General features: G+C 44.0%; 1 protein-coding gene across 12 annotated transcripts in view; it reads left to right on the forward strand.

Moving 5' to 3' along the window:
• LOC140208415 (NACHT, LRR and PYD domains-containing protein 3-like) overlaps positions 1-21,409 on the forward strand; it is an 89,196-nt gene that overhangs the window by 33,052 nt on the left and 34,735 nt on the right. Inside the window, exons 3-4 of one of the 12 annotated variants that reach the window (XM_072277082.1) lie at positions 10,763-11,133; positions 13,664-13,893. The exons of 7 other annotated variants lie outside the window; for them this stretch is intronic. The gene's annotated coding sequence lies outside the window, so the exon portion shown is untranslated. Of the gene's footprint in view, positions 1-10,762; positions 11,134-13,660; positions 13,894-21,409 lie in introns of all 12 variants that reach the window. 4 more of the 12 variants (XM_072277083.1, XM_072277080.1, XM_072277079.1 and 1 more) reach the window with 4 other exon arrangements.

The raw sequence follows: 21,409 nt of genomic DNA on the forward strand, positions 1-21,409 counted from the left end.
GCTTACAAAGAACTGTATGAAAGAAAAATGCGCGAGGCTCAGCAGTCAAGCAAGCCTTCCACAGCAGATGATGAACCTCGACCTTCGACATCGAGGCGGGCAGTCATCGGAGAAGATGAGCTGCCTGCCCTAATGGAAACAGACGACGATGAGATGACACCCCAGTGTCCCACCACCCCAACCCCCAGGCCGTGGACAGATACCGATTCACGGAGAATGCAGCGGTAGCCGGGAGGCACACAGCACATCTGTAAGAAAAAAGCTGAAATAAACAAGCAAATTAATTAGGTGCGGCCCGGCACGTAATTAATTAGCTTGTTTTTTTCGCCTTTTTTCTTAAAGATGTGCTGTGTGCCTCCCGGCCACCGCTGGACCTCTGCATTCTTCACGGATTGGTATCGGTTGGCAGCCCGGAGGGTGGGGGCAACTGCACCACCCAAACTCTGACGACTCAGTCTAACACACCATCATCAGTGTGCTCTGCGCTGTCTTCCTGATTCCCGTAAGTGATACTACACTGTACATACATTATTTCTACTTTATATAGGCTGTATATTTTTACGTGTTATTTGGTATGATTTGGCAGCTTCCTAGTTTAAAGGTTACTGGAGAGAGTGTTTTTGCCAATAGCGCTTGCATCAGATTTTCACTACGGAGAACAGTGCCGGCAATGATTGTGGAAAAGTATTTCTACTTTATATAGGCTGTGTATTTATTGTATCATTCCTGCTCTTACTATATGTTACTGTTATTTTAGGTTTTATGTGTTATTTGGCATGATTTGGTAGGTTATTTTTGGGTCTACGAACGCTCACAAATTTTTCCCATATAAATAAATGGTAATTGCTTCTTCGCTTTACGACATTCCGGCTTATGAACCGTTTCATAGGAACGCTCTACCTTCGGATGGTGGGGGAAACCTGTATTTCCAATTCCCTCCGAGGGAAGTTGGGGCGTTTGTGAAGCATCTCCTGCGGCCGGAGTCTGATGTATCGCTGAGAGGTAGGAGGAGACCGCTCGGCCCGTCGGTTTGATGCCGGTTCCCCGGGGAGGGAGAGGGGGATTTTATTGAAAGGATGAAGATGGTGAGAGAGGGGGCGGACAGGATGTTTGTCCCGGTGGGGACAGGAGGGACTCATCTGTGGAAATGTCTGAGCCCACGGTGGTGGCGAGCAGAGGGATTCACCACATTGGGGGGCAAACACCGGCAGATTGTTGACTTGCAAGTGGGGCCAATTGCCTGGGGAAAGTGGAAAACGGATTGGTGTTGGGGAGCAAGGATGGACCAGCCCAAGGTCTTATTGAATAACAAGGCTGACAAGAAGGGCCAAGTGGCCTGCTGCTGTTCCTGTTGTCTATGTGTTTAAAAAGAATGAATAACAAGACCCTTTGTGGGCCTTCAGGATTTCCCAGTGGGTATTGTAGGGACCGGTGCTTGGAGCCCAGTTGTTCCTAAACTGTCGACAATTTGGCTGAGAGAGGAAATTCAACATTTCCAAGTCTGTTATCAGCACAAAGTGTATATTTATATGTTGTTAATGACGTAAAACCGATATTTTTATTGTGACTGACACAGAATTGTGTAATTTATGTTCTGTGTGTTATCTGAATGTACTTGCCTGTGATGCTGCTACAAGTCAGTGTTTCTCTGTCCCTGTACCTTCCCATACTTGTGCACTTGGCAATAAATTCAACAGGACCTGAGACAACTCAGTGAGATTTCAGTAGTAATGATCATCTTGGCACCTCGGTAGGTCGAATGTAAATGCAAGACCCTTAGCAGTGTTGATGATCGGAGGGATCTTAGAGTCCAAGTTCATCGCTTTCTGAAAACGACTGCACAGATTGATCGGGTGGTTAAGAAGGCAAACGGCGTGCTTAACTTTATTATTCAAGGGATTGAGTTCAAAAGTCGGGAAGTTGTGTTGCAGCTTTATTAAACTAGTTAGACCACATCTGGCATATCTCATACAGTTCTGGTCGCTCTATTCGAGGAAGGATGACGGGGCTTTGGAGAGGGTGCAGAAGAGGTTTACCTGGGTTAGAGGGCATGAGCTGTGATGAGAGGTTGGACAAACTTGAGTTGTTTTCTCCAGAGCGGCGCAGGCTGGTGTGAGATTATAAAGATTATGAGGGTCATAGATAGAGTCGACAGAGAATTTTTTTTACAATGGTAGAAATGTTTAACACCAGAGGCCATGCATTTAAGGTGAGAGGGGAAATTTTAAAAGAGATGTGTTGGTCAGGTGTTTCTAACACAGAGTGCTGGGTCGCTGGAATGTGCTGCGTGGGGTGGTGGTAGAGGCAGACACATTGGGGACTTTCTACAGACATTTTGATAGGCACATGAACGTGAGGAAAATCGAAGAATATGGACATTTTGTAAGCAGAAGGGGATTTGATTCTTTAACATTTTGATAGCAAATTTAATTGGTTGAGCACAACATTGAGGGCCAAAGGCCTGTTCCTGTGCTGTACTGGTTGATGTTCTATGTCTCTTGTCGAGAGGTTTCAGCGTGATGGAGGCAAAAGGAGTGAGTGGGAACAACATGTCAGCTGGAGCCCAATGTGGGAATAGTGAGATCACCACTTCTGTAGGAGAAACAGAAACACTGAGTGTGTAAAAATGGTGAGAGACTGAGGTACAGTGGGTGGGTGGGTGGGGAAGGAAGTCAGAAGTACTCATTGGTGTAAGGCTGAAAATGACTTTAACAATTATCTGAGCCTTGTTGAGATTGCACCTGGAATATGGAGTAAAATCCTGCTCTCCCCCCCCCCCCCCCGCCCCCATACGAACATGGGTTATACAGACCAAAGAACAAACTGCCGGAGGAACTCAGTGGCTCGGGCAGCATCTGTGGAGGGAAATGGACCGTCAACATTTCGGGCCGAGACCCTCCCTCTGGACTGAGAGTGGACGGGAAATAATCAGAGAAAAGAGGTGAGGGGTGGGGATGGGGCAAGAGCTGGGGAGTGAGAGGTGGATCCAGGTGGATCCAGATTGAAATAGTGGCAGAGGTCAACAGATGTTTGCAGACCTAAGGGATCGAAGAAATGAAGATTGGGACGGAACATGGAGCAGCTGTCATCTTGTTAATGGTTGGAGGGGCTGAATGGCCACCTCCTGCTGTTTCTCACTTGATGTTTCAGTGTTCCTGTCCAGTGAGCCCGGGGGAATGTAAATAGATATTAGTGTTTGTAAAGATAGAAGTGGTTTGAATGCACAGTTCCTTTTTGGGTCTGAATTGTCTGTTGCCCAGTAATGGGAATCGAAACCCTATCTCTGTGACCCAGGAGGTGCAGGGATGGGACAGGGTAGATGCAGAGAGAAAAATTAAAAATGTAGCTGGTGTAAATTTGAAATGTGGAAATTGTGGCGGGTGGATCGGGCAGCATGTGAGGAGCGAGGAGCAGAGTCACTGGTTTAAATGAGAAACCCTGCACCCATCACATGACCCTGTTCCCCGCTCCATTTTTACTACAGATCAGCAGCATCCGCAGGATTGTTTCTGAGGCCCTGACCCCGCTCTATGACGTACAATCACATTGCACATGCTCAGTCCCTGGATGGGCAGTGATTTTTTTTTTTGTGTGGATGGATGCAGCGGATCGTTTGTGGGGTTGGGATCAGGAGAGCGACATCGCCCCCCTGGGGCGGGGAGCCGGGAGAGAGATCATTCTCTGCGGGGTGAGACCAATGAGGTCCCATTGGTGAGAATCAAGTTCAGTCCCGAGCGATGTCCGGCAGTGATTCCCATTATTTCCCTGAACAGTTGGCCTTCGCTTCCACCCCCGCAATTCCTGGACGGAACCTGCCGGGTGAGTCCGCGTTGTTGAACCTGAATGCCGCTCAGCTCCTGGTGCTGTGGTCCTAGGAGCAGGATGAGGTGGTGAGGCCGGGACTGAACCCATCCATTGAGATGTATCCTGGGAACTTTATCTCCATCACCTGGCCCGGTAGCGGATCCAAACTTCACCTGGATTGATACCTGGGTTCGATAATCGTTTCCATGTATCTGGGTTCTGAAAAGAATTTCTACTCTTCACTTCTCTCCCTGCAGAAGATCCAACCCGGCAACCCAGGCTGTCTAATAATTTCCACACCATTAAAATGGGGAATCTGTTAGTTATTGTCATGTATAGAGGTTCAGTGAAAATTTTGTCTTGTGTGCCATCCACATACATCAATTCATTAAATGGTACTTTGAGGCGATAGAAGGTAAAACAATAACAGTTACAAAGCATTATGGTTCCAGAGAAAGTGTAAGGTCACCTCGAGTTACATGGTGAAGTCAGGTGTCCATCTTATCACACCAGGGACATTCAGTATAACAGTGAATGGGAACCGTTGTTGAGCCTGGTGGTACATGGCTTCAGGTTTTTTAGAGCTTCTCCCTGATGAGGAATGGGTGAGAAGTGAGAATGTCCCAGGTTGTGGGGATCTTTGAGTGCACAGCTTGATTAACTGAGTCAGTGGGAAGTGTAGATTGAGTTCATGGAGGGGAGGTTGGTCTCTATGATGTGCTCAGTCATGGGCGGAGCAGTAGCCAGACGAAGGTGTGAAGTATCTGGATGGGATACTTTCCATGGTGCGTTTATAACATTTGGTTAGGGGAGAAGTGTATATGCCAAATTTCATGTTGTTCTATCTTGATCTTTTATACAGTAGTATCTGCTATTAATTCAGTACCTGTGTATTGCTGGAGGACCAACAGTGATGGTCTTGATCCCTACTCCCACCTAGTTCCATCTCCTCATTCCCCTGCCCATCTTGTTCAACCTTTGTCTAGCCTGTACCTCACCACCTCAATGATAAATATCAGCCGTCTTGTTCAACCTCTGTACAGTCTCCATCCCACTACCTCAATGATATACATCAACCATCTTGTTCAATCTCTGACCAGCCTGTATCCCACCACCTCAATGATATATATCAACCATCTTGTTCAACCTCTGTCCAGTTTCCATCCCACCACCTCAATGATATATATCAACCATCTTATTCAACTTCTGTCCAGTCTGTATCCCACAACTTCAATGATACAGTGGCATCCAAAAGTTTGGGCACTCTGGTCAAAATTTCTGTTGCTGTGAATAGTTAAGTGAGTAGGAGATGAACTGATCTCCAAAAGTCATAAAGTTAAAAATGAAACATTCTTTTCACCATTTAAAGCAAGATTAGTGTATTATTTTTGTTTTGTACAATTTTATAGTGGGGGGAAAAAGGAAAGGAGCACCATGCAAATGTCTGGGCACCCCAAGAGATGTTAGCTGTCATAACTTTTACCATGGTCTCAGACCTTAATTAGCTTGTTAGGGCTATGGCTAGTTCACAGACATTTGGCCAGGTGATGCAAATTTCAAAGCTTTATAAGTAACTTGGCACATGAAGCCTTGTCCAAACAATCAGCAGCTATGGGCTCTTCTAAGCAGTAGCTGCCTAGCACTCTGAAAATTCAAACAAAAGATGCCCACAAGGCAGGAGAACGCTATAAAAAGATAGCAAAGCATTTTCAGGTAGCCGTTTCCTCAGTTCATAATGTAATTAAGAAATGGCAGTTAACAGGAATGGTGGAGGTCAAGTTGAGGTCTGGAAGACCAAGAAAACCTTCCAAGAGAACTGCTCGTAGGATTGCTAGAAAGGGAAATCAAAACCCCAGTTTAACTGCAAAAGACTTTCAGGAAGATTTAGCAGACTCTGGAGTGGTGGTGCACTGTTCTACTGTGCAGCAACACCTGCACAAATATAACCTTCATGGAAGAGTCATCACCACAAAATTCAGCATCAGAAGTTTGTGAAGGAATATCTAAACAAGCCTGATGCATTTTGGAAACAAGTCCTGTGGACTGATGAAGTTAAAATAGAACTTTCTGGCCGCAATGAGCAAAGGCATGTTTGGAGAAAAAAGGGTGCAGAATTGCATGAAAAGAACATCTCTCCAACTGTTAAGCATGGGTGTGTATTGGTCATGCTTTGGGCTTGTGCTGCAGCCAGTGGCACGGAGAACATTTCACTGGTAGAGGGAAGAATGAACTCAATTAAATACCAGCAAATTCTGGAAGCAAACATCACACCGTTTGTAATAAAGTTGAAGATGAAAAGAAGATGGCTTCTACAACAGGATGATGATCCTAAACACACCTCAAAACCCACAATGGACTACCTCAGGAGGCGCAAGCTGAAGGTTTTGCCATGGCCCTCGCAGTCCCCCGACCTAAACATCATCGAAAGTCTATGGATAGACCTCAAAAGAGCAGTGCATGCAAGACGGCCCAAGAATGTCACAGAGCTAGAAACATGTTGCAAGGAAGAATGGGCAAAAATCCCCCAAACAAGAATTGAACGACTCTTAGCTGGCTACAGAAAGTGTTTACAAGCTGTGATATTTGCCAAAGAAGGTTTTACTAAGCACTGACTATGCAGGGTGCCCAAACTTTTGCTTCGGCCTCTTTTCCTTTTTCGTTATTTTGAAACTGTAAAAGAAGGAAATTTTAAAAAGTTTTCTTGCTTAAAATATTAAAGGAATGTGTCATCTTTAACTTCATGCTCTTTGGAAGTCAGGTCATCGTTTACTCGCGTAGCTATTCACAGTATCAGAAATTTTGACCAGGGGTGCCCAAACTTTTGCATGCCACTGTAAATTCTGTATTCTCAAGCTTTCACTTTTGTAGGATTCCCACTTACCAAATTTACGTTTGCATGAAAATAACCAGGTTCTATCAAAATTAGACATTTTCCAATTTAGTTTCTCAACCGGAAGACCAGACCTATCCTTTTCCTTAATTACCTTGAAATAAATGGCACCACAATCACAAGATGCAAAGTTTTGAAACCCAAACTTCTGCACTTGCCCAGGATCATTCTATAATGGCAGGTATAGTCGCTCTATGGACTCTCTATTGAGTCCAGTTCATTGGCTAGATTTAAGAGGGAGTTAGATGTGGCCCTTGTGGCCAAAGGGATCAGGGGGGTATGGAGAGAAGGCGGGTACAGGGTTCTGAATTGGATGATCAACCATGATCATACTGAATGGCGGTGCAAGCTCGAAGGGCCGAATGGCCTACTCCTGCACCTATTTTCTATGTTTCTCACACTCACTAGATGGGATTCTGTGTGCTGATGAAGGAAACTTTCCTAAACCCATATGACAAATTTTTAGCAACGCACACAAAGTGCCGGAGGAACTCAGTAGGCTAGGCTGCATCTATGGAAAAGAGTAGACAGCTGATGATTCGGGCCAAGACCTTTCATCGAAACTGACGAGTTGATTGTTTACTCTTTTCCACAGGTGCTGCCTGGCCTGCTGAGCTCCTCCTACATTTTGACCGTGTTGATTTGTATTTCCAGTATTTTCAGGTCTTCCCTTTGCTTTTGACATGTTTTTCCTCATCCATCCCTGTAATGATATACAGGTCCCAGTGAATTTGTGGTAAGTTAAAATTACCTGCTACCACAAACTTATGATTCTTGTAACAGTCCCTCTAAATCCTGTGGACTGTTTGGTGGTATATAATATATTCCCATATTTTCCTATTCCTCATTTCTACTCATGAAGCCTCACTAAACAAACTCTCCAGTCTGTCCTGACTGAGCACTGCGTGACATTTCCCTAACTAGTAACGCTACCCCCTGTGCCCCCAATCACTTCTGCTCTATCACCTCAAAAACTACGGAAGACCGGAACCTTGAGCTTCCAGTCCTGCCCGTCCTGCAAACAAGGCTCACTAATTTTTACATTGTCATGATTTCCAGTACTGATTCAGGTCGTAGGCTCATCCACCCTTCCTACAATGCTCCCTGCATTGAAATATGGGCAGCCCCGAACAGTAATCACACCATGCTCAGCTGCTTGATGGCTGATTTTGTCTGCAGGCTTTACAACATCTTTCTCCACAGCTGCTCCAGTACTTGTTCTTGTGCACGGTTCACAATACTCTGCAACTCTAGTTTAAACCACACCGTGCAACAATAGCAAACCATCCCGTTAAGATATTAGTCACCCTCCATTTCATGTCAAACAGCGGTCAAAATAACCAGCAGCATTAGGAACGGCGAGGTTGTTAGTTTCAAACCCCGCTGTCTTTCTGTTCGCTTTTAATGATCTTCATTAAAGCATTAATTTTGCTGATGGGACGATCACTCCAGATTTCATTTATCTTAAAATGTAGCAGAGTGTCCTGTCAGATTTGATGGAGATTTTCAGCATGAAGCTGAATAAACATCGCTGAAGTGCGCTTCTTATTCAAGTGAAGGGGAAAATGTAGTTGAGGATCTGCTTCAGCGACAGGAATATGTTGATGGCCCATTATGCTTTCATTTCAAGGCAAATTAAAGCTGACCATCGCTGTGTGCTTTTCTCTTACCCAGTGTTCTGATGCTGTAACTGGACAGCGTCCCACTTCTGAACTAGGCTACGTGAAATAATCCTAATTCTGGGTCATGATTTGTACGCCGTGACTGGTATCAAGCCACACACAAGAAATACCTGAATCAAGGGTGTTTACAGTGGAGATGCTGGCAGTGTTGGCTGCGTTGCAATGGGTGCAGAAAGCCAGACAAGCCAAAGCATTGATATGTTCAGATTCATCCTCAGTTCTAGCAAGTTTTAAGGTCTTTTCACACAAACAGTCGGCAAGATGTACTTTATGAAGTCCTTCAGTTAGTTACAAGAATTGCAAATCAGGGAGGTCAGGTAAAATTTCTATGGGTTCCAGCACATGTAGGGGTGAAGGGGAATGAGAGGGTGGATGAGTTGGCAAAGAGGGCGTTAAAGAAAGAAAATGTGGTAATGCACATTAGTATCAGTAAAGCAGAGGTTAAGTGTGTAATCTGGGAAAAAGTCAACAGAATGTGGCAAGAAAAATGGGACAGGGAGGGGAAAAGGAGGCATTTATATCAAATACAAAAGAGTGTTGCAGTTACTAGGGTAGGTAATAGAAACAGAAGAGAGGAAATTGTGTGGACTAGGTTAAGGCTGGGGCATTGTGCATTAAACAAAACATTGAAAATGATAGGGAAACACCAGACAGGATTGTGTGAGGAATGTCAGGAAGAGGAGTCAGTAGAACATGTAGTTCTGAGTTGCAGGAAGTATGGGATACAGAGAGAGATGATGAGAAATAAATTAAGGGAGTTGGGGGTGCAGGAATTCACATTAAAAGGGTTGCTGGGCATGGGTGAGAGAGCACAAGTCCGGGTATTTTTAGCGTTTTTAAGGGGTACAGGGTTTTTTTATAGAATATGACGAATAAACAGGAATAGCATACTAGGATGGTCAAAGATGGGAGGGTGAAGTGTAGGTTTGTGTGTATATATATATATATATATATATAAAATATGTGTGTGTGTGATGGGGTGAAGGGATTTAGAATGTATGTCTAGTGCACATTCTGGAGCAGAGGGTGGCGGTAATGCACCATTAAGCTGGATGCCAACCGCCGTAAAACAAGATACAGACAGACAGACCTGAATCAAGCCTGGAACTAGTCAGCGAGTGGGCATGTGCAGAGTGGGGGACGTGGGGGAAATACTGAAAGGAATGGCAGAGGCTGTCTCAACCTCGTTTTGTCTGGTTGAAGGCATTTCGCGGCTCTATGCCTTTGCAGATTTTGCAAGTTACTTCCGTGATATCCTATTATGACCCATGGAAAGATGTTCTTTGTTTAACAAATTTCTAGCTGTGAATTTGATCTCAGCACTACTTTGTGAGCTCCGCCCCGATACTGCTTGTTGATAGAATGAAATCCGATACAGGCTTCCCCCGCCGTCAGAAGGTAGAGCGTTCCTATGAAACGGTTTGTAAGTCAGAATGTTGTAAAGCGAAGAAGAAATTACACTGTAAAACCTTTCACAGAACAAAAGGATCCTTGTCCTCTGAACTCGGAACAAAATTCTTATCCTAATGAATCGTAATCTAAGAAATTGATATCAACATTGGTCTGTCAGCTCCTCCCTGTTATTGCCAGGAGATGCAAGAAGTCATCTTAAATGTTTCTAGGATCAAAATGACCCTCGACCTCTGAACGGGGAAAAATATTTTGATTCTTTTCTGAAAACCACTTATTGTAATACTTCTAGTTACAGGGACCTTGATATGTAAAAATATTCTTAACCGCCATCGAGGAAGTGGTTCGCTCCGATCCCATCAACCTCTGGTTCCCTTGTTCAACTACTTCTATTGTGAATAAACTCTTCTCAGACTTCAAGCCAGGTACAGACATCAATTACAATGGATGTTTACATGACAAACTCTGCTGTCTTCTTGTCATCGAAACGTCAGTTATAATCGAAGCTGTACCCGCTTGAAGCCCGAGATGAGTTTATTTATCATACACGCCTCTGTGATCCCCTTGTCCATTCTTTCCCTCCAGACTAATCTCCCTCCCGGCATTTATTTCTGCTGGCACCCTAAGTGATACAGCTGCCCATTCACCGCCCTCTCACCTCCACTCTAGGCCGCAAACAGTCCTTCCATGTGAGGCAACAATGCAACTCCTCCCACTCCCACACTGTCTGCTCTCCCCACCCACAGTGTTGTTCCCTTCCACCCTCCCACACCATCACTCTTTCGACTGATTTCCTACTTGAAGCAATAGGAGACTGCTTTTGCTTAATTAATTGGTCCCTTGTCCTTAATCACTTTTTAGTATTGGTGATTTCAAGAGAAGGAATCATGGTCTCTTTTTAACTGCAGTTATATTTATATCACATTTAGTGATAATTGTAATTCCTTCAAAAATTTGTTATCAAACTTCCCATCAGGTTCTTTGCTCTTTTCATAAGGATGTGCACTTGATCGATAGGATAATTTTGACTTTGTGGCCATTGAAGATCAGGCTTATTTTCTGCTGCTTCCAAGTACAACTTTCCCCAATGAAAAATAAGATGAGAAAGCCTGGTGAAACAGTACCCACTTATTATTATAAAACATGGGGCAGTTATCTCTGGAAGAATTCTTTTTGTCTGGGACTGAGGAAAGCAAGTGCGGATAATTGACCCGCTCGATACAGAGATTTAACTATTGAGTGGCAGACTGCAAATTCAATATGAACTGCGGATCCGAATTATCAACACTTGAGAGAAACTCAGCTTGTGAACAGAAGAACGGCAAAGATGTACCAGAAATCTGTGAAGTGAGTCTATTATTCTTTCCCTACATGATAAGCCTCACCCTATCCTTTGTTTCTTTGTAGTGCCTTGTGCTAACACATTCTGTAAAGGTTGTTGATCTGTAATCTGTAACTGATAAGCACGCATGGTGGAAACCCAGATCTGCCTGACTGCGCATTTCAACCATATCAGCTCAGTTAATATGTGTTTCTTAGGTCTCGGGTTATCCCTTCACTCCCGAGAGTTTTCCTCAGACACCTCTATATGTGATGAGTGGAAACTCCACCTCCCCTGTGTGTTACAATTCACTGGATCCAGTAAGGTCCATTATTTTAGATTATATTCGTACTCTTTAATGTTTCATTGAAAATTGGCGTGTGTCCTACCCCTCAAACACGGTTTCAATTCAGATTTCGTTGTTTTCTCCCCTATGTCTTTTCTGACTTTCAGCTACATTTTGAGGCTGAGGTTTGTTCCAACTACCTCTGCATGGAACGTAGCAGAGTACAGGCCCGTTGACCCATGGTATTGTGCCGAACTCATTCTCTAGTGTCAATCTAACTCATCTGTCCCACATGGCCCTCCAATTATCCTTCATCCGTGTGTCTATTTAGGAGTTTCGTAAATGTGTTTGATGTATCTACTTTCTATGCAGTTATGCCACTTTGTGGGGAAAACCTACCCCTGATATTGCCCGTATTCTTCCTCCCAATCAATTTAAATGCATGCTCTCTCATAATAGCATAATAGCTCTCTCAGAAAAAAGAAACTCGCTATCCACTCTATCTAACCTTCTTGTTATTTTCTGCACTTCTATCATGTCTCCTCTTGTCTTCATTCGATCCAAAGGCAAAAGTTGTAGCTCGCTCAAACTTTCCTCCTAACATATTTTCTCGACACCGTGTAGCATCCTGATAAATCTCCTCTGCACTCTTTCTAAAGCTTCTACATCCTTCCTATACTGAAGGGAGCAGAACTCAATGCAATATCCCAATGGACGTTAGAAATGCAAAATTACCTGGCGGCTCATGAACCAAATCCCCAACTAACAAGGCCAACACACCGTGCACCGTCCTATCCGCCATCAGCTTGAAAAACTTAAGGGACTGAAAAGCTTCACCTTACATCAAGCACACTGACCATCTGTACACTGTCAGATGCAAGGAACACTTCTTGCTGTTAATATGCTTAATGATTTTTCCAAAAACTTTTCAGAAATAAAACATTCTGTTTCCCAGTCTGCCCTTGTAACTACTGTACCTTTCTGCACTCCAGCAGGGTCTCCTCTGCTTTCCACTCTGTGAACCTGCTCCATGCGGGCTTCTAGTTTCATGAACAAACGTTTGATATCCTCTTCAGTAATATGGGAACATACTAGGCCTGAACTCATTGTGTAACGTTTGAATGCTTCCCACCTGTTGGGTAAACACCTGCGTGAATGTTGTTCCACATTAGCCCAGTTTATAAGAGAGTTGCAATCACCCTCTTTGCAATTGAGGCTGTTAATTACTTAAATCCTGAATCAATTCCACAACTCAATTGAAACTTGGCGTTATCACCACTGCATCAAAAAGCTGTCCACTGAGACATCAAACAGGAGGAAATCTGCAGATGCTGGAATTTCAAGCAACACGCACAAAAATTGCTGGTGAATGCAGCAGGCCAGGCAGCATCTGTAGGAAGAGGTACAGTCGACGTTTTGGGCCGAGACCCTTCATCAGGACTAACTGAAAGAAGAGATAGTAAGAGATTTGAAAGTCGGAGGAGGAGGAGGAGATCCGAAATGATAGGAGAAGACAGGAGGGGGAGGGATGAAGCCTCAAGCTGGAAAGTTGATTGGCAAAAAGGATATGAGGGGATCATGGGACAAGAGACCTAAGGAGAAAGGAAGGGGGAGGAGGGATGGGCAAGGAGTACAGTGAGAGGGATAGAGGGAGAAAAAGGAGAGAGAGAAAATATATAATAAATAAATAACGGACGGGGTACGAGGGGGAGGTGGGGCATTAACAGAAGTTAGAGAAGTCAATGTTCATGCCATCAGGTTGGAGGCTGCCCAGACGGAATATAAGGTGTTGTTCCTCCAACCTGAGTGTGGCTTCATCTTGACAGTAGAGGAGGCACTTCACCTGTGAATCGGCTGGGGTGATATACTGCGTCCGGCGCTCCCAATGCGGCCTTCTATATATTGGTGAAACCCGACACAGGCTGGGAGACCATTTCGCTGAACACCTACGCTCTGTCCGCCAGAGAAAGCAGGATCTCCCAGTGGCCACACGTTTTACTTCCACATCCCATTCCCATTCTGATATGTCTATCCACGGCCTCCTCTCAATTTTTGTGTGTGTTCACTGAGACTTCATATGTCTGCCCTGAGACATCACCAACACCAGGTCAGACACCACCTTGATATGGTGGGAGCAAATACATACTGGCTCAGGAAATTTACACTGGACACGCGTTAAAACGACTCTGAAACAAAGGGGGGAGAAGATGGCGGTGCGATGGCAACGTGCGCAGCCACTTCGGTGATGATGTCTGTTATCTATCAAGTAGGGGACCGTGCACAATTCTGATTTGATGGAGCCAAACGTGAGAGCACAGTGGAGCATCTGGAAAACTCCTGAAATGCCACTTCGCTGCCGCTGCTACTGCATGGTAACCGGAATCCTCGGCTTTGCTTGTTTCAGTGGCTGGGGCAAGGTCTAAGGCGCTCGGGAGGCTGTTCGGAAGCTCGGAATTTTCGGACGGATGGACTGGGTCGGCTGTGGTCGGCTGCTTTCAAGGTATTGGCAAGTTGACGGCGCCTGGAGGTTTATGGCAGGGAGTTTCTCCCTTTTGCCGCCTGCTATCGGGGAGTCGGGCGTCGATCGACTTGGGACTTTAAGACTTTTTTCTTACTGTGCCAATGGTCTGTTCTTTATCAAATTATGGTGTTGCTTTGCACTGCTGTAACTATATGTTATAATTATGTGGTTCTGTCAGTGTTAGTCTTTGGTTTGTCCTGTTTTCTGTGATATCACTCCGGAGAAACATTATATCATTTCCTAATGCATGTATGCATTTCTAAATGACAATAAAAGAGAACTGAGTGTTCTCATAATCTAATCTAATCTAAAACAGTCATAGAACACGACTCCTGTTACTCAGGGGCAAATTAAATCCCCTGCACCACTGTGTGACGACAGCACCCAGGGCTCTCTCAGTCTCCTGAAATCGATGGAAACACATACGTTTTCCCACGATCTCAATAGTGCCCCAGGATTAGTCTCAGTAAGGGACACTAGTAAATCCATCAGATTGGGACACCAGCAGGAGTAGGCCATCCGGCCCATTGAGCCTGCCCCGCCATTCAATAAGATCATGGCTGATCTGTCCATAAGCTCAGCTCCATCCACCTGCCTTTTCCTCATATCCCTTACTATGCAAAAACCTATCTAACTGTGTGTTAAATATATTTAGTGAAGAAGCGTAAACTGCTTCCCTGGGCAGTGAATTCCACAGATTCACCACTCTCTGGGGAAAAAAACAGTTTCTCCTCATCTGCACCCTAAATCTTCTCCCCTGAATCTTGAGGCAATGTCCCCTTGTTCTAGTCTCACCGACCAATGGAAACAACTTTTATCTTATCTATCCCTTTCAAAATCTTGTATATTTCTATAGGATCCCATCTCATTCTTCTAATTTCCAGAGAGTATAGTCCCGGGCGACTCAATCTCTCCTCATAGGTTAACCCCTTAATCTCTGGAATTAACCTGGTGAACCTCTTCTGCACTGCTTCCAAAGCCAGTATATCCTTCCTCAAGTATAGGGACCAGTGCAGCATGACCTCCCTGCTCTTGAATTCAATCCCTCTAGCAATGAAGGCCAACATTTTGTTTGTCTTCTTAATAACTTGTTGTACGTGCAAGCCAATTTTTTATGATTCATGAACAAGCACTCCCAAGTCCCTCTGCACAACAGCATGCTGCAATCTTTCACCATTTAAATAATAATCTGCTCTTCTATTATTCCTTCCAAAGTGGATGACCTTGCATTTACCAACGTTGTATTCCATCTGCCAGACCTTGGCCTCTTAGATAGGTACATGGAGCTTACAAAAATAGAGGGCTATATGCTGGGGAAATTCTAGGCTGTTTCTGGGGTAGTCTACATAGTCAGCACAACATTGTAGGCCAAAGTACCTGTGATGTGCTGTAGCTTTCTAGGTACTGTGTTCAGATTGTCGATGATACTTGGGACGTATCATTTTAACCATTGAACTTTTAAGTTGAACAATTCAACTCATTTTTGTCCCTTTGGTGGATTTAAAATCTGGAAGAAAATGTTGAGCTTGAATGGGTAAAGCACAGTGGAGGCAGACAGATTAGTTGGCTTTGCTCCTGCCATGTACTTGGAGATGTAAGTTGCCATTTTGTGAAACTGTTTTATTTCCTCCATTTTCTGAGATGAAGTTGCTTTGCTTTCTGTGTTTTAAAATAGGTGCAATGATGTTTCAGGTCACCTAGTAAACTAGAGTTCCTTTCCAAAGAAGTTATTTGTGAGGTGTTCTTTGACATAAGAAAACATGAGGTTTTGTGAATGTTGGGGTTGGTGCCTGCCTGATGTGATTTGAGCTGATTACTGAAGAGAACACATTACGGTTCTCTTCCTAGTTATCCTCCTGCTCTTGATGAATGTAAAGAATGCCTTAGGATTCCCCTTAATCCAGCTTTCCAAGAATTTTTCATGAGCCTCTTGGCTTTCATAGTTCCTTTTCTCAGTTCTTTTCTGGCATCTTCATACTCCTCATGTGTTTTTTTTATCCTAACTTCTGAAGCTTTACATACATTTCCTTTTCCTTCTGACCAAATTTATCACCTCCCTGGCCACCTAACATTTTCTAGTCTTTCAATCCCTGTTCTTTTGCTTAACAGGAACTTTTGAAAAATATCAAAATTTGTATTATCCACACAGCAATTCCCCAAGAATAGCACAACAGCATTTTGACGTCATTTCAAACGGCCATGCTTATTTTCCTCACAACCGTGAGCAGCATTTCTGCTGAAATGAAATGAAACCACTTTGACAAATTACTCTCATTCGGGTGTGAACAAAGTAACTTTAATATTGCAATTAACAATTCTGCTGCAGGATGGAGCGATAGAACCTTTAATGTGATATAAAGAACATGCCTCCGGTCTCAAACCCGTAACATTATGAGTTACATTTGCTGCCCGGTTTGCTGTGAGTTTATAATATTTTGTTTTTTACCTCAGCTCTCATCACCTGCAGTTGTTTTATTGTTTTTTTTTTGTTCATGACTCCTTTAAATAAATCAGTCCGTGCCATTCCAAAATGCGACATTCTTTAATATGAATAGCATTACCCTATGGTATGGAACCATGGGAGAATACGACCAATCAGGTGCGAAAGTGGAAATGTGTGCATGGAGTGGGAGAGATAGCAGAGGTACTTAATGAATACTTTGCTTCTGAATTCACCAGGGAGAAAGACCAAGGCAATTGTGGGGATGACTTACAGTGGACTGAAGCGCATGGGCATATAGAGATTAAGAAAGAGGCTGTGCTGGAGATTCTGGAAAACATTAAGTTAGATAAGTCACCGGGACCTGATGCGATATAGCCCAGGCTACTGTGAGCCGCTAGCGATGATCTTTTTATCATCAATGGGGATCGAAGAAGTACTGGGGAATTGGAGGTTAGTAAATTGTTGTTCCCTTGTTCAAGAAATGGTGTCGAGATAACCCAGGAAATTATAGACCCATGAGTCTGACTTCAGTGGTAGGCAAGTTGTTGGAGAAGATCCTGAGAGGCAGGATTTAAGAGCATTTGGAGAGACATAATCTGAGTAGGGACAGCTAGCATGGCTTTGTCAAGGACAGCTCGTGCCTTACGAGCCTGATTGAATTCTTTGAGGAAATAACAAAACACATTGCTGAAGGTAAAGCAGTGGATGTTGTCTATATGGATTTCAGTAAGGCATATAATGAGTTTCCCCATGCAGGACTCCTCCAGAAAATAAGGAGGCATAGGATCCAAGGAGAGCTTGCTGTTTGGATCCAAAATTGGCTTGCCCACAGAAGGCACCGGGGTGGTTGGGGGGGGGGGGGGAGGCGGGGGGTTGTAGATGTCTCGTATTCTGCATGGAGTTCTGGGCCGGTGGTGCTCCGGAGGGATCTGTTCTAGGAACCCTCACCTTTCTGATTGTGATAAATGACCAAGATGAAACATAGAAACATAGAAAACCTATAGCAAAATAAAGGCCCTTCGACCCACAAAGCTTTGCCAAACCTTAGTCCCTACCTTAGAAATTATTAGGCTTACCCATAGCCCTCTGTTTTTCTAAGCTCCATGTAACTATCCAAAAGTCTCTTAAATGACCCTATCGTATCTGCCTCCACCACCATTGCCGGCAACCCATTCTACGCACTCACCACTCTCTGCGTTTAAAAAAAAACAAACAAACAAACAAACTTAACCCTGACATCTCCTCTGTACCTACTCCCCAGCACCTTAAACCTGTGTCCTCTTCTGGCAACCATTTCAACCCTGGGAAAAAGCCACTGACTATCCACATGATCAATGCCTCTCATCATTTTATACACCTCTATCAGGTCAACTCTCATCCTCCGCCGCTCCAAGGAGAAAAGGCCGAGTTCATTTAACCTGTTTTCATAAGGCATGCTCCCCAATCCAGGCAACATCCTTGTAAATCTCCTCTGTACGCTTTCTATGTCTTCCACATCCTTCCTGTAGTGAGGCGACCAGAACTGAGCACAGTACACCAAGTGGTGTCTGACCAGGGTCCTATATAGCTGCAACATTACCTCTCAGCACCTAAATTCAATTCCACAATTGAAGGCCAATAAACCATATGCATTCTTAACCACAGAGTCAACCTGCACAGCCGCTTTGAGTGTCCTATGGACTCAGACCCCAAGATCCCTCTGATCCTCCACACTGCCAAGAGTCTTACCATTAATAATAAATTCTGCCATCATATATGACCTCCCAAAATGAACCTCTTCACACTTATCTACATAGAACTCCATCTGACACTTCTCAGCCCAGTTTTGCATCTTATCAATGTCTCGCTGTAACCTCTGACAGTCCTCCACACTATCCACAACACCTTCAACCTTTGTATCATCAGCAAACTTACAAACCCATCCCTCCACTTCCTCATCTAGGTTATTTTTAAAACTTATGAAGAGTAAGGGTCCCAGAACAGATCCCTGAGGCATACCACTGATCACCAACCTCCATGCAGAATATAACCCGTCTACAACCACTCTTTGCCTTCTGTGGGCAAGCCATTTCTGGATCCACAAAGCAATGTCCCCTTGGATCCCATGCCTCCTTACTTTTTCAATAAGCCTTGCATGGGGTACATTATCAAATGCCTTGCTGAAATCCATATACACTACATCTACTGCTCTTCCTTCATCAATGTGTTTAGTCAGATCCTCAAAAAATTCGATCTGGCTCATAAGGCACGATCTTCCCTTGACAAAGCCATGCTGACTATTCCTAATGATATTATACCTCTCCAAATGTTCATAAATCCTGACTCTGAGGATCTTCTCCACCAACTTACCAACCACTGAAGTAAGACTCATTGGTCTATAATTTCCTGAGCTATCTCTACTCCCTTTCTTGAATAAAGGAACAACATCCGCAACCACCCAATCCTCCGGAACCTTTCCCATCCCCATTGATGATTCAAAGATCATTGCCAGAGGCTCAGCAATCTCCTCTCTCACCTCCCACAGTAGCCTGGGGTACATCTCATCCCGTCCTGGCGACTTATCCAACTTGATGCTTTCCGAAAGCTTAAGCACATCCTCTTTCTTAATATCTACATGCTCAAGCTTTCCAGTCTGCTTCAAGTCATCACTACAATTGCCAAGACCCTTTTCCATAGTGAATACTGAAGTAAAGTATTCATTAAGTACCTTTGCTATTTCCTCCGGTTCCATACACACTTTCCCACTGTCAGATTTGATAGGTCCTATTCTTTCATGTTTTATCCTCTTGCTCTTCACTTACTTGTGGAATAACTTGGGGTTTTCCTTAATCCTGCCCACCTAGGCCTTCTCATGGCCCTTTCTGGCTCTCTTAATTTCATTCTTAAGCTCCTTCCTGTTAGCCTTATAATCTTCTAGATCTCTAACAATACCTAGCTCTCTGAACCTTTTGTAAGCTTTTTTTTCGTCTTGACTTGATTTATTACAGCCTTTGTACACCACGATTTCTGTACCCTACCATGACTTCCCTGTCTCATTGGAACGTACCTATGCAGAACTCCACACAAATATCCTCTGAACATTTGCCACATCTTCCATACTTTTCCCTGAGAACATTTGTTTCCAATTTAAGCCTCCAATTTCCTGCCTGATAGCCTCATAATTCCCCTTATTCCAATTAAGCGCTTTCTAACTTGTCTGTTCCTATCTCTCTCCAATTGTAAAGGAGATAGAGTTATGATCACTGTCTCCAAAATGCTCTCCCACTGAGAGATCTGACACCTGACCAGGTTCATTTCCCAATACCAAGTCAAGTACAGTCTCTCCTCTTGTAGGCTTATCTACATATTGTGTCAAGAAACCTTCCTGAACACACCTAACAAACACCACCCCATCTAAACCCCTTGCTCTAGGGAGATGCCAATCAATATTTGGGAAATTAAAATCTCCCATCACGACAACTCTGTTATTATTACAAATTTCCAGGATCTGTTACCCTATCTGCTCCTTGATATCCCTGTTTTTCTACTCAGCAGCCTATAAAAAGCACCTAGTAAAATTACTGACCCCTTCTTGTTCCTAACTTCCACCCACAGAGTCTCCGTAGACAATCCTTCCATGATGTCCACCTTTTCTGCAGCAGTGGCAATATCTCTGATCAACGGTGCCACGCCCTCACCTCTTTTGCCTCCCTCCCTGTCTTTTCTGAAACATCTAAAACCTGGCACTTGAAGTAACCATACCTGAAGAAGAAGAATGGTGTGTTAGTAAGTTTGTTGATGACACAAAGGTTGGGGGTGTTGTGGATAGTGTGGAGGGCTGTCAGAGTTTACAACAGGACATTGATAAGATGCCAAAACTGGGCAGATGGAGTTCTACCTAGATAAGTGTGAAGTGGTTCATTTTGGTTGGTCAAATATGATGGCAGAATATAGTATTAACGGTAAGACAGTGTGGAGGATCAGAGGGATCTTGGGGTCCGAGTCCACAGGAGTCTCAAAGCAGCTGCGTAGGTTGAGTCTGTGGTTAAGAAGGCATACATCATATTGGCCTTCATCAATCTTGGAATTTAATTTAGGAGCTGAGAGGTAATGTTGCAGCTATATAGGACCCTGATCAGACCCCACTTGGAATACTGTGCCCAGTTCTGAGAAGTGGCAGATGAACCTCAACCCAAAAAAATGTGAAGTGGTTCATTTTGGCAGTTCAAAATCCAAAGACAGACTATAATATAAATGGTAAGACGCTTGGCATTGTGGAGGATCTGAGATATCTTGGGTCGGTGTCGATAGGACACACAAAGTTACTGCACAGGTTGACAGTTTTGTTACGAAGGTGTATGATATGTTGCCATTCATCAACCAGGGGAATTGAGTTCAAGAGGCATAAGGTAATATTACAGCTATATAAGACATTGGTCAGATGCCACTTGGACTCCTGTTTTCAATTCTGATCACCTCACAACAGGAAGATTGTTTTTACTCGAGAGAGAGTGCAGAGGGGGTTTACAAGGAGGTTACTTGGATTGGTGGGCGTACTTTATGAGAATAGGTTGAGTGTACTTGCCCTTTTCTCCATGGGGCGATGAAGGATGAGAGGTGACCTGATAGAAGTGCATTGATCGTGTGGATAGCCAGTGGTTTTTTCCCAGGGCTGAAATGACTAACAGGAAGGCGTATGGTTTAAGGTGCTTGGAAATAGGTAATGAGGGGATATCAGGGGTTAGCTTTTCCACACAGAGAGTGGTGGGTTCGTGGAATACACTGCCTGCAGCTGTGGTGGAAGCAGATACAATAGCGTTTTTTAAGAGCCTCTTAGATATGTACATGGACCTTAGAAAGATAGAGAGCTATGCGCAGGGGAAATTCTACGCGGTGTCTAGAGTAGGTTACATGGTCAGCACAACATTGTGGGCCGAAGGGCCACAAATGTGCATTAAATTTCTATGTTCTGTGTTTGAACATGTTAATAGGTCTATTATAGACCATCCAAGAGTCCGCGGGATTAAGAGGAGCAAATTAGTAGAGGTGACGGCTATTGCAAGAAATATAATT

Source organism: Mobula birostris, chromosome 13, assembly GCF_030028105.1.
Source record: "Mobula birostris isolate sMobBir1 chromosome 13, sMobBir1.hap1, whole genome shotgun sequence".
Classification (NCBI taxonomy): Eukaryota; Metazoa; Chordata; class Chondrichthyes; order Myliobatiformes; family Myliobatidae; genus Mobula; species Mobula birostris.